Source organism: Microtus ochrogaster, unplaced genomic scaffold (genome assembly GCF_000317375.1).
Source record: "Microtus ochrogaster isolate Prairie Vole_2 unplaced genomic scaffold, MicOch1.0 UNK2, whole genome shotgun sequence".
NCBI lineage: Eukaryota > Metazoa > Chordata > Mammalia > Rodentia > Cricetidae > Microtus > Microtus ochrogaster.
Window position 1 is genome coordinate 2,900,028 of NW_004949100.1, and position 12,477 is coordinate 2,912,504.

Here is a 12,477-nt window from a genome sequence, read left to right on the forward strand (position 1 = left end):
GAACTTGGGGAAAGAGGATGATTGGGATAAAGGAAGGTTGGATAGGGGAGCACAGTTTTATTTTTTAAGGTTTAAAATTGAGATCTTTGATCCACTCAAATCTATTTTTCTTCAGGGTAATAAATACTGGTCAAACTCCACTTTTTTTTGATAATGGCTGTCCAGATTTCCCAGTTGTATTTGTTGAAGATGTTGTCTTTTCTCCCAGAGCAGTTTGTTTGTTTGTTTGTTTATGTATTTATTTATTTATTATTTATATCATTGTCAAATGTCAGATAGCTACAGTAGTTCTGAGTATTCATGTTTGGCTTTTCTATTTTATTCTCTAGGTCTATATGTCTGTTTTAGTGCTGGTAACATATTTTGTTTTTATCGCTCTAGCTGTATCTTAAAGTATGGAATAACAATTCTTACAACATTCTTCTTTTTTCTTAGAATTGCTTCAGAACTCTGGGGTTTTTACTGATTCCATAAAAATTTTTGGTAGTTTTTTTCTATTTCTGTGAAGAATGTAGTAGATATTATATTTAGTATTGAATTTGAATCTGTATATTACTTTTGGTAGCATGATCATTTTCATGATAATAATTCTACCAACCCACAATTTTTTTTTTTGTTTTTTAGTATCTCTCTCATCTCTACTACAAAGATTTTAAGTTTTCCTTGTAGCCATCTTTCCCCTCCTTGATTAGGTTCTTTCTAAGATATTTTATTGTCTTTGACATACTGTAAATGATAATGTGTTCATGACTTCTATTTTAGTTTGTTATTGGTATAAAAAAGCTACTGATCTTTGTAGGATGATTTTGTAGCCTGCTACTTTGCTGAAATTGTTAACCTATTCTTGACATTTTCTGATAGAATTTTGGTGTTTCTTATATATACTAGTATATCATTTGAAAATAGGGATTATTTGACTTCTCTTTTTAATTTCCTTCTCTTATTGTCCTAACTAGTTCTTCTAACTACACTAAAAAGGACCAAATGTATGGACATCCCTCTCTTGTTTTTGATTTTAAGGTTAATGCTTCAAGTTTTTCTTCATTTAGCAAAAGGCTGGCTCTGCATATTTTACATTTAGCCTTTATTATAGTGAGATATGTTCCCTGCAGTTCAATGTTTTTTTCTAGAACATTTATTATGAAAAATTTTTGAATTTTGTCAAAGGCATTTCTTCCATCTGTTAAGACGACCACATGATTTCTGTCTTAAATATTCATTGACTTAGATATTTAACTATCCCTATATATATTTTTGTGATGAATAATCTTCTTGATACATACTTACATTTGATTTGCTAGTATTTTATTGAGAATTTTTACATCTGTGTTCATGGGGATATTCATGTGTAGTTTTTGTTTCAAGTATTTCCATGAAAAGAGGAAATAGAAATCTCCTGTGTAAACTAGGGTGGGTGCAGTTGGGAACATGAGGGTTCAGGTTGGGGTGGTATGAGGGGTAATGAAAGATATGTCTTGATCGAGGGAGGCCTTTTGGAGTCAGGCAGAAATCTGGTACAAGGGAAACACCCATGAATCTACAAAGGTAACTCCAGCTAAGACCCCTAGCAATAGCATATAGGTAGCCTGAACTGGTCATCTCTTGTAATTGGATTGGTGCCTATCTTAAGACTCAAGAGAGGCTTCATCCAGTAACTGATGGAAGCAGATGCAGAGATCAATAGCCAAACACTGAACTGAGATTCAATAATCCTGTTAAAGAGAGGGGGGAATTATTGTATGCATGGGGGTTGAGGGGATTATGCTTATCACAAGGGTACCCACAGAGACAACTAACCTGCATTCACAAGAGCTCATAGACAACTAAGGAGCCCACATGAGACCAACCTAATCCCTCTACATATGTATGACAGTTTTTAGCTTGATCTACTTGTGAGACTCCTAGAAGTGGAATTAGGGCCTGTCCCTGATGTGTTAATAGGCTTTTGGAAACCTGCTCCTCATGCTGTATTGCTTTACTAAGCCCAAATATGAGGGGAGAAGCATATGTAAATTAAGTCTACCATGACTTGATGACAACCACAGATGGCCTGCCCATTTCATAACACAAAACAGAGGAGGAATGGATTTGGGGGTGGGAAGAGTGGGGAGTATGAGGAAGGAGGAAAGGGAAACTGCAGTGGGGATGTAAAATAAATGAGTACACTTAATAACAAAACATAATAAAATACAATTTTTAAAAGTCTGAAACACATCCCATTCATCTTAAAAATAATGACACTAGGCTGGATGGTGGTGGTGTACGCCTTTAATCCCAGCACTTGGGAGGCAGAGGCAGGTAAATCCTTGTGAGTTTGAGGCCAGTCTGGTCTACAGGAGCTAGTTACTGGACAGCTAGGACTGTTACACAGGGGAACCCTGTCTCAAAAAACAAAAAAACAAAAACAAAAAAAAAAGCAGAAAAATAAAAAAGTACTTACATCTAAAGCATAATGAAAAATATTAATCGAAGAACAAAAGTAAAGAAAGCATCATAAGCAAGATATCAGATAAAAGATACAAGAATATCAGATACAAGAAACAAGAACAAGAACAACAGGCAGTGTTCCCCCTGGCCTTCTTATTAATTCCCCTTTCCAGGTTCTCACCTAGAGTTCTTTTTCAAGTTTCCCTTCATGAGGGATTACAAGTTTAAGCTGATATAGTTCTTTCTTTTCTATGTTATATTTAATCAGATATTGTTCAGCACAATGCCATTGTCTTCTTTATAAAAAGTCCCTTCTATTAAATTTTACTTTCCTGCATGTCATTGTTTCAAATCATGCTTTCTTCAGTAATTCTTTCAGTTACATCTAACTGATCATGTTTGCTTATGCTTTTCAACAAAAGTCCTCATGTCTAATTTGTTAGATATTGCGGTTCGATTCATGGGATTCACGGAATCTATTATCTGTATTAGCAAACCCTTCAGAGCAATTTTGTCTTTCCGACTTTGCTCTGTATGTTTCAGTGCTGTCCCCACCTCTACCTTCATGTCCTTCAAAGACTCCTAAACAGTCATAGGAATCTCAATTCATTTCCAAAATAACTGCCCTTGCGACTTCCTTTCCCCTGTGTGGTCTTCACTGGCATTTTTCATGTTATTAGGGTTGAATATAATTTTCTCTATGTATCGTATCTCTAAATAAATCACACGCGGTGGAGTTTTAACTTTGCGTTTCCATAATGATGAAGTGCCTTTGCTGCTAAGTATTTTTGTAAGAACTCTTGACTTAAGATTTATGGTAGACGTGACTATTAGTGTTAGAAAAATTATTCTAAACGGAGAAAAAGGCAGAAGGTGATACTGTGTTTTCTGACAGTACAGTGTGGAAATTGATGTGTTATTGTCTGTTTTATAACTCTGTAGTGACAGAGGTTAACTTGTAATTACTGGTCACTGGAGATGAAAGTATTTTTCATGTATTGAGACTAATAACAACAAAGATTGTCCTTGTTGGACATTGAGGAGTTTCCCAGTAATGCGAGTTTTGGATCTTAACCTTACTTTTTTTTTCTCAAATTACTTAATTTGTAGAAATGCTCTTTGTAACATTGTTGACATCACCTTGCTTCTCTTAATAATTTAAATTAAATCACTGGCACAATGAGTTTTTTCCATAAATTTTAATAAAGTCATAAATTTTTTTTTGTGATAATTATATTGGGAGACCACAATTGATTTATTAAAGTTTAAGCTCATTTTTTTTTTTTGCTAGAAAAAATTCAGACTGGGTAGTAAGTAAACAATTCCACTAAACTGACATTATCTTTATATACATTATAATATTCAAATTAATCTGTACTATTCAAAGAATTGCCGAAAGTATGAGAAATTTTTTCTAGGAAGAGTGTTATTCTTTCAGTGCTTAGTGAGCACACTGGTTTAAGACACATTTCACTAGGTCTCATGGTCTTTAACTTTAACATGTTTCTTTTTGTTCTCTCCTTTTCATTTCTTTTTAAAGCAATTTTTTCTCATTCTCAATGCCCTCTCCCTCTGTCCTTCTGCTCTTCCCACCTTCCACCCACTCCATGACCCATACACTCCTCAGAGAAGGTAACGCTTTTCATAGAGAGTCAATAAAGCCTGGCATATCACTTTGAGACAAAAACCAAAGCCCTCCCCACTATATCTAGACTGAGCAAGGTATCCCTCCAAAGAGAATGGGTTCCAAAAAGCTAGTTCATGCACTAGGGATAAATCCTGGTCCCACTACAAGTGGCCCCATAGGCTGAACCAGCCACACAACTATCACCCACATTTAGAGGGCCTGGTTTGGTCCTATGTAGGTTGATCCTATGCAGTTTGGTCCTATGTAGTTTCTCCCACTGTCATTTCAGAGCAAGTGAGCTCCGACTACCTAAAGTCAGTCTTCGTCGGTTTCACTTTCATGGTCTTGACCCCTCGGCTCATATAACCATTCCCCCTCTCTTTGACTGGACTTTTGAAGCTCAACCCAGTTAGTTTTAGCTGTGGATCTCTGTATTTCCTTCCACCAGTTGCTGGATGAAGCTTCTATGATGACAATGAAGGTAGTCATCAATGTGATTTCAGAGTAAGGGCAGCTCTGGTACTCCCTCCACTTACTCCTTAGGGTATTGGCTTATCAGTTAAAAGCACTGGCTGCTCTTCCAGAGGACCTGAGTTTCATTCCGCGTATAAACATGGCAGCTCACAACTCCTGGGACTCCTATTCCAGGGAACCTGACCCCCCTCATACAGACATGCACGCCAGTAAAAAACCAATGCACATAAAATAAAAGTATATAAGTCATTAAAAAGAAAATTGAGCTTTGACATGTTTATTGCTTTTGCATATGATAAGTTCATGTTCAGGCAGTCGTGTTGGTGAGAGCTTATGGGTGCAGCTTTTGTCGTTACTAGGAAACCCCATATCACACAAATTCCCTTATTCTATGTCTTTTATAATCATTTTCCCCCTCTTCTGCAATGTTCCCTGACCCTAATATGTGTAAAGCTTTTGTAGCTGTATCCCTTACAACTGGGCTCTTATAGAAAGATATGTAAATTTGACTTATTTAAATATGGACATATTTAAATATTTACAAACACATGTAAATATGTAATTTATATGCAAAGAAGCATTCAAATTTCCAATGGTTAAAAATGCCAAAACTCACCTTGGTGTTGTTTGTAAAACACAGACTCTGAGTTCCTATTCCAGTAATGTTTTTTGACTTGCTCTATCCAAAGTAAATTTGAAACAGATTTAAAAACAGTATCCATGTGATGGTTATTATCATTTCTGTAGTAACACATAAATTTCTTTGTCTGTCTTCCTGATCTGAGGCTGGATAGATTGTATACAACTTAGGTTGCATAATACTGGACACCAGTTTGAGTAATGCTGTGCTCTCTCCCTTTTGAGTTTTCTTTGGTTCCAACTAGCGATAGTATAGCAGGAGCAAATATAAAGGAAAAGAGTGAGCTCTGAATCCACAGACCCTCACTTCTCACATATGTGTGAGATAACTAAATTTTGAGATGTGTTGGGGAAGGTGATTTTTGTTTCTCTTTAGTCCTAGGAAAATTAAAGTCATGCAAAATAAGTTCCACTCAATTATTCCTATAAAGATATTTAGCTACTGTGAATCAGTTTCTGGTCTTTTTAGGAAACCATAAAAAGCTGAGGAAGTAGTCTTAGTTCAAGTTCAGCCTGTGCTAAACAATACATTCAAACTATGTCTATGAATAGAATACAATATTGAAATGCTTGTGTAGTGAGTGTGAGGACCTAGATAAAAGGATTCAAAAAAGGATACTAATTAAAAGGTAAATGAATGAGATTGTGGATTGTCTTTGAATCAGCTGTGTATACGCTGGTGTTTCTGAAGACACTGTATCATTTTGCTTTTAATGGCTAGCTCAGTAATTTCAATGATAGCAAAGCTAGATAAACAACATTAGAGATCAAAGTTTTTGGGTTTTATTTAGACTGATTAGTCTTTATATGAAGACCATAATCATAACTGTGCACTGTACACACCTGTACATGCACAAACATGCACACATCATATAATTTTGCACAAAATCTTGAAAACAATAAACATTCCCAGTAACCATAATTCTTGCTGAGAAAATAGACACCTAATCACAGAGAGAAATTCTGGTATAATAACGTGCTTTAGACTTGTATGTGTGAATTTAATCGTATCATATTTATGTCTTATCACAAAGATATAAAAGCAAGAAGAAAAATATCTTTGCTTCTCTTCTGAACAAAACTAATATCCAGGAGAAATATTTTGTGTTTTAAAGCGGAACAAAGTGATCATAGTGCATACACATTTTTGTTCACATCTATGCTCCTGCCTTCCCTGAACTTGCCATGAGTGCTGGACTCTCACCTTACAGCACCCACTAATTCAATCCTTGGCCATTTTTCATATGCAAACAGACAATACACACATGCATATACAATAATGACTAATTAAAACCAAAACTCTGATAATTTTTAAAACTGCTCATGAATTTGAGTTCACCACTTGGAGAATATTAGTGAATTATGCGGTGAGAGACTGATGTTATCTTGCATATTGAGAAACAGCTTGAAGTGTGAAAAGATGAGACTGTGGACCTAGGTAACAAATTAGATTGATGTGTTGTCCTTGACATAATGGCATTTTCATTTCTGCGCCCTATGAAGTCCAAAACAAAACCATTTTTTATAGTTGTTCAAAATCCCAAGAGAAATGAGTTCAGGTGGTCCCAACTCAGTTTCTCATGTACACGGGGACATATCAAAAAGCTGTCACAGACTGATAGTAATTTATCACTTCCACTTTTAAAAGTCATGGGATTATAAGCATGAAGAAAACAAAAACAAAATGAAACATTTCTAACAAAATTTCCACCTTCTCACATTAGCTAGTATTTTCTAAATCATTTTATAGAAAGAGTCTTGTGCACAAATAATGAGAAGGTGTTGCTATGAACCATCATATTAAATTTTATTTAAATAGTCATTCATTAACATTTGAAAAGAAATTTATATTATCTGAAGTCATTGTTTATAATAGATGTATGAACAAAATGCCATCATACATATTTAAGATCACAATCCATCCAACAAGCAAATCAAACTTAAATGTAGGTTTCCTTATGCCTTTTTAATCATTTATACAAATTATATTCAGGTGTTCAATATTTTCAGATTTTTTTAAAAATATAAAACCTTTAAATTTCTTTTAGTCTGGCCTTTGAGAAAATGGATGATAGTTGAAAATAAAATAGTATACATAATTAGGTGATATTCTATAGAACTTGATGTCAAAAAGATAGCAGTATGACATTATATAGTTGAGAAATTGTTTTAGGTGCTTCTGAAGACAGTTACTTTTCATTCACCATCAAATCTCTTGTGACACGTTGATCTCTTGGAAATCAGAAATGTCATCTGTGTAACAGTGAAGAGAATATATCAGTACATGAGACATTGCAGAGGTGTAGGTCAAAGGAAAAGGACAAAGAGTAATTTATTCAAATACTCTTTGGATGTGATTCATATTGTAGCTAAGCAAGAAGTATTAAATCAAACGAGAAGTCAGAAGTATCTTGATGATATAAAAATCAGACAGTGTGTATAAAACCGTGCATTTTCATTTGGAAAAGAAGAAGTAGAGGAATGCATTCGGGTGTCCTTTAAAACAAATTAGACCATAGACTGAGAATGCCATGGCTCATTATGAAGAAACATTCACTCTATTGCCTTGAAAATGTCATTAGAAATATGGTGCAGAATTAACTTCAGTGGGTTGATATTGAAATTTAGGGCGAAAACTTTATAGGTCAGTCAGGCAATAGGAGAGATTGTGGCTCACTCCATGGATGTTTATTCATCACTAAGATTTTATAGGTTAGTTAAGAAAGAAAAGCTGATAATTTGTGATGTATACAGTCTCAAATAAACAAGCAATTTAACTCGGGATACGTAGGAAATAAAATACGTTGCCAAAAGGTTAATAAAGACACATGTTAAACAGTATACTATTGCCTATCCACCATAGTTCTTTTGTATATTTTAAATTATTATTGTTTTTTATTTTACTTTTTACACAAAAAGTAAAAAGGGCTTTACAATTTCTACCTCTAAAAGGAGCATTGCTGCTGCTTTTCATTAGGGAAACTATCTTACGAGAAGAGATTATAAGTGATGAATACAATCTTATTTAAAAGCTCCAACATCTCACTTCAACTGACACATAGAAATTAGAGACAAAAACATAATAAAAGAGAAAGAAAATGATGTCTGTATTTCTGTGTGTGTGTTATTTTAGTCTGAAGGACTATTTCTAGATCTATTTGATTACTAACAAGCTTCATTTTTAATAGCTTAATAATACTGAATTATGTAAATAGGCCACCATAACATCCTTCAATACCAGCTCACTTCCTTAACAGCTGACGAACTCCAAAGGAAAAAAATGTCTAGCTTTGACACTGCTAAGCCTGAGATTCACGCTCAGTGTCAACGATACCACTCCTACTCCAACAAATCCTACCTGGTTTGAAATGGGCCTAAAGACAGAGGGACCACACAAAAAGTTCCGGTTCCTTTCCTCTGTGTTTCCTCCCCTTGATCATCCTTTCTCTTTATTATCCTCACACCTATGTTTTTACCCATCTTTTTTCAATGTTTTAATTACTGAATTACCCTAGTACCTGAAGCATTCCAAGGAGTCTCTCCCAATCGCTTTCACCCTCTAGCAGTTTCATATGTTACTGATAAGTCTGAAAAAGGAAATAAAACAAACAAACAAACAACAATAAAAATACCTTGTAGATGTCATGGAGAAAATGTGGCTAAAAGGAACCACCGTACCTTTCACCTCAGGTCAGATGCAATTCATTACAACAGTCCCTATTTTCTTCTGTTCACCTCCGTTGATGCTTAATAGCTTCTTGCTACTTCTGCTAGCTTACTTTGGTGCAAAATCCCCAGCAATGGATGGGACCAACCCCTGCCACACTGAATCAACTCTATGTCCGCTTTCTGTAACAGGCCTACTTTGTCTCTCCTTGCTGGTAGGATCCTCCCAAAATATCTGTCACTTCCACACTGTAACCAAATTATCAGTTCATAGCCCAGTAATAATTATATTCCAATAACAGACATTAATTACTTGATCAACTGTTGCCAATCAAGTTAAGAATTCCCCCTGCTGTTGTACAGAAGGCAACCTCCTCAACAGACACACCACTAGCCTCTCCAACAGAGATTTTTCTTGGCAAAACACACCAACAGAAAAACAAAAACAAAACAAAACAAAACAAAACAAAAAAGCTATAATGCCTCTGCCTGCATCAGTATTTCCTCTTAGAGTTAGGAGTAATAGTTTCCTGCAGAAGTTCCTGAAAGAAAGGACTATGGTAAAGTATCTGTTTCTGTCCCCAAAGGGGCCACAATCCATGAAATTGGCCATCTGCAAATGTTGCTGACAAAATTGTCTCTTTGCTGTGAATAAATATGGTCCAGCCTTAAAAGAAAATAAAACAAAAATTAAAAATTAAGGCATTTACAAAAAAACATGGAAACTTACTACTTCAAAAGCTTTCCAATATGTGCTTCTCTGAAAAGGGCAAAAATGCACCTACTAAACATGAGAAGCTAACAAATAAACAGGAAAGTGTTAAAAAGGGTTACTTCTTTTGGAGTTGTTGGACAGTGAATTCTTTTATAATCCTAAATATAACATTGATTCTGGGTATATGGTAAGACTCTATTGCTGCAGACACCTAAAATTGAGTCATAGAATGTGATGATAAAACTGATATGAATATGAGAGCTTCATCCTTATCAGCTAGTGTCCAAGGTTCTGGAAGGTGCTATGCATGATAACTAAGGAGAAAAACAATACTCAATTTCATCCAGCCATGACCTCTGTGGGCCATAATTGTTGGTCTGGTAAAAACATGTTTCCTGATGCAATAGTGGCATAAATATCACCGGAGCAACAACTGCTTACTGATTAAACTTAAATCACTCTCCACAAGATGAAACCAATACCTGGTACAATTATCAGGATAGCAACAGGTCATAGACTCTAGGGGAGAACCTATTACTTTTACGATGCTTGATTTGCATAATATTTAATTAACTTCTATTGATTTATTCTAATACTTCTAGATCAAAATGTCTCTCAACTGTCATTCAAGAAGCTTTGTTTGCAGTAGATTTTGATTAACATTCTAATTCAGTACTGCAAAAGATTCAAATGTGACTGCAGAATGCTCAGCACTAAAAATTATATATACAGCCTCCCCAAGCTCAGGTACAATTGTTGAAGACATGGTTCTGAAAAGATGGTGGATAAATAAACAGAAAGATAGTCCTATGGACCTTGCAGGGAAGATGAACTTAAAAACTCTCATACATTAATACAGCATACACAGGGTCTCTGTTCACTCAAGTCAGACACATTTCAGCATGTAAATGTGATTGTAAATGGACACACTATTCCACCCCTCGTTATGAAGCAATTGTTAGCTACCTGGAAAGAAAGAGTCAATTTCCTCTAAAAATATAGTTCCTGAGATGTTGATGACACTTCAGTGGAAGAGTAGATAATCAAGAATATTTTTGTGGTATTTATTGGGTTTACAGAGTTTAATGTAAAAGAAGACACTAAGGAGAGTGGATAGAAAAGTTGTGTTGTCTTGAGAATGGTGGTGAATTTGTGACTATGACCAAAATATATAATATACTACAAAACATGAAACTGTCATAAATCTTATAAAACATATAACATACTACAAAATAGGAAACTGTCATAAATCTTGTAAAAAATGAAATCAAGTAATTATTTTTGCCCTATGATTTAAATATTCCCTAAGGTTAGATCATGACCCCTCTATTCATAAAGATTTTAAGAAACTGACATGAAATTATTCCTACAAATGTACCCAAGAAATCTGTATGAGTTTAGCCAGAAAAAATGTTAGCAATTACATTTTGTCTTTGTCATATACTATTTTGAGAGTTAGAGTGAAAAATTTTGATTAAACACACCAAAAAGTTTAATATTTTAATTATGCTAGTTCCTACCCAGAGTCAAAAGTGTTTCTTTTACTTGTTATATTGCACATCACTAAAACTAAAGAGGTAATTAATCCTCCATGATTCATTTGGTGTCTATTTCTGGACCTTAGTAGCTTACCTTCTCATGTTAATGTCTTACTCTGAATTTTCATATTAAGTTAAAGTTTGCTTGACCTGTAACTCTCAAATAAACACATGAAAGAATTTTCTTGCAGAATAAATTTCTGTTTATTAGTTAGAAATAAATCAATAGTCCTTCACCGTGGCATCTGGAACTAACAGAATTAAAATAGCGTCAGTAACTTTCTTTTGCTACTTAGTCTTTCATTTTTGTGTAGGAAATAATATGATACAAATCAAAAATAAATTCGGGCAAATTTGCTCTTCAGGTTTAAAAATACACTGTAAATATACTCTTATAATAATTTCAATAAAACTTCAGTCATGATTTCAATGAACTTAAAGCAAATTTATAAAAATTAATTTGCATTTTTAAAACAGGAAAGGTAGTAAAACTAGACTACTTTTTATTAATTGCTCCCTCCATTTGAAAGATAAGGTTGACATTCTGATTTTTTTCTCTGTTATCTCTACATTTTTGTTGTAACTTTTCCTCTGACTCTCATTATATAGTCCAATCTCTCTATCTCTGCTTCAGTCTTTCTGTCTGTTTATAGATTTGTAGGGTTTTTTTTTTCCTGTTTCTTTCTCTCTCTTTTCTCTCTTTGGCTTGAGGGTATTAGCTTTGAGATAATGGTTCTCTATATAGAACACACATACATAAAAGAAACATTACTAAAGCTTAAAACTCACACCAAATCCCACAAACTAATAGTAGGAGACTTCAACACCTCACTCTCCCCAATTGACTGATCAGCAAGACAGAAACTTTACAGAAAAACAAGAGAACAGATGCTGTGACTCAAAAGGACTTAACAAACATCTATAGAACATTCAACCCAAATAAAAAAAGATATATCTTCTCAACACCTCATGGAACTTCTCTAAAATTGACCACATATTAGGTAACAAAGGAAATCTCAAGAGATACAAAAAAATAAATGAAGGAATCCCCTATATCTGATTGGATCACCTTGGTTTTAAGTTAGAATTTAACAAAACCACTAATCACAAAAAGCCTAAAAACTCATGGAAATTTAACAGTGCTCATTTGAACCATACCTGAGACAAGGCAGACATAAAGAGAGAAATTAAAGACTTCATATACTTTAACAAAATTGAAGGGACAACGTTCCCAAACTTATGGGACACTATAAAAGTATTACACAGCAGAAAAAAAATAACAACATTTTGAAATTTGCAGGCAAGTAGATGGAGCTAGAAAACATCATATTGAGTGAGGTAACCCAGACCCAGAAAGACAAATATCATATATACTCTCTCAAAAGTGGCTT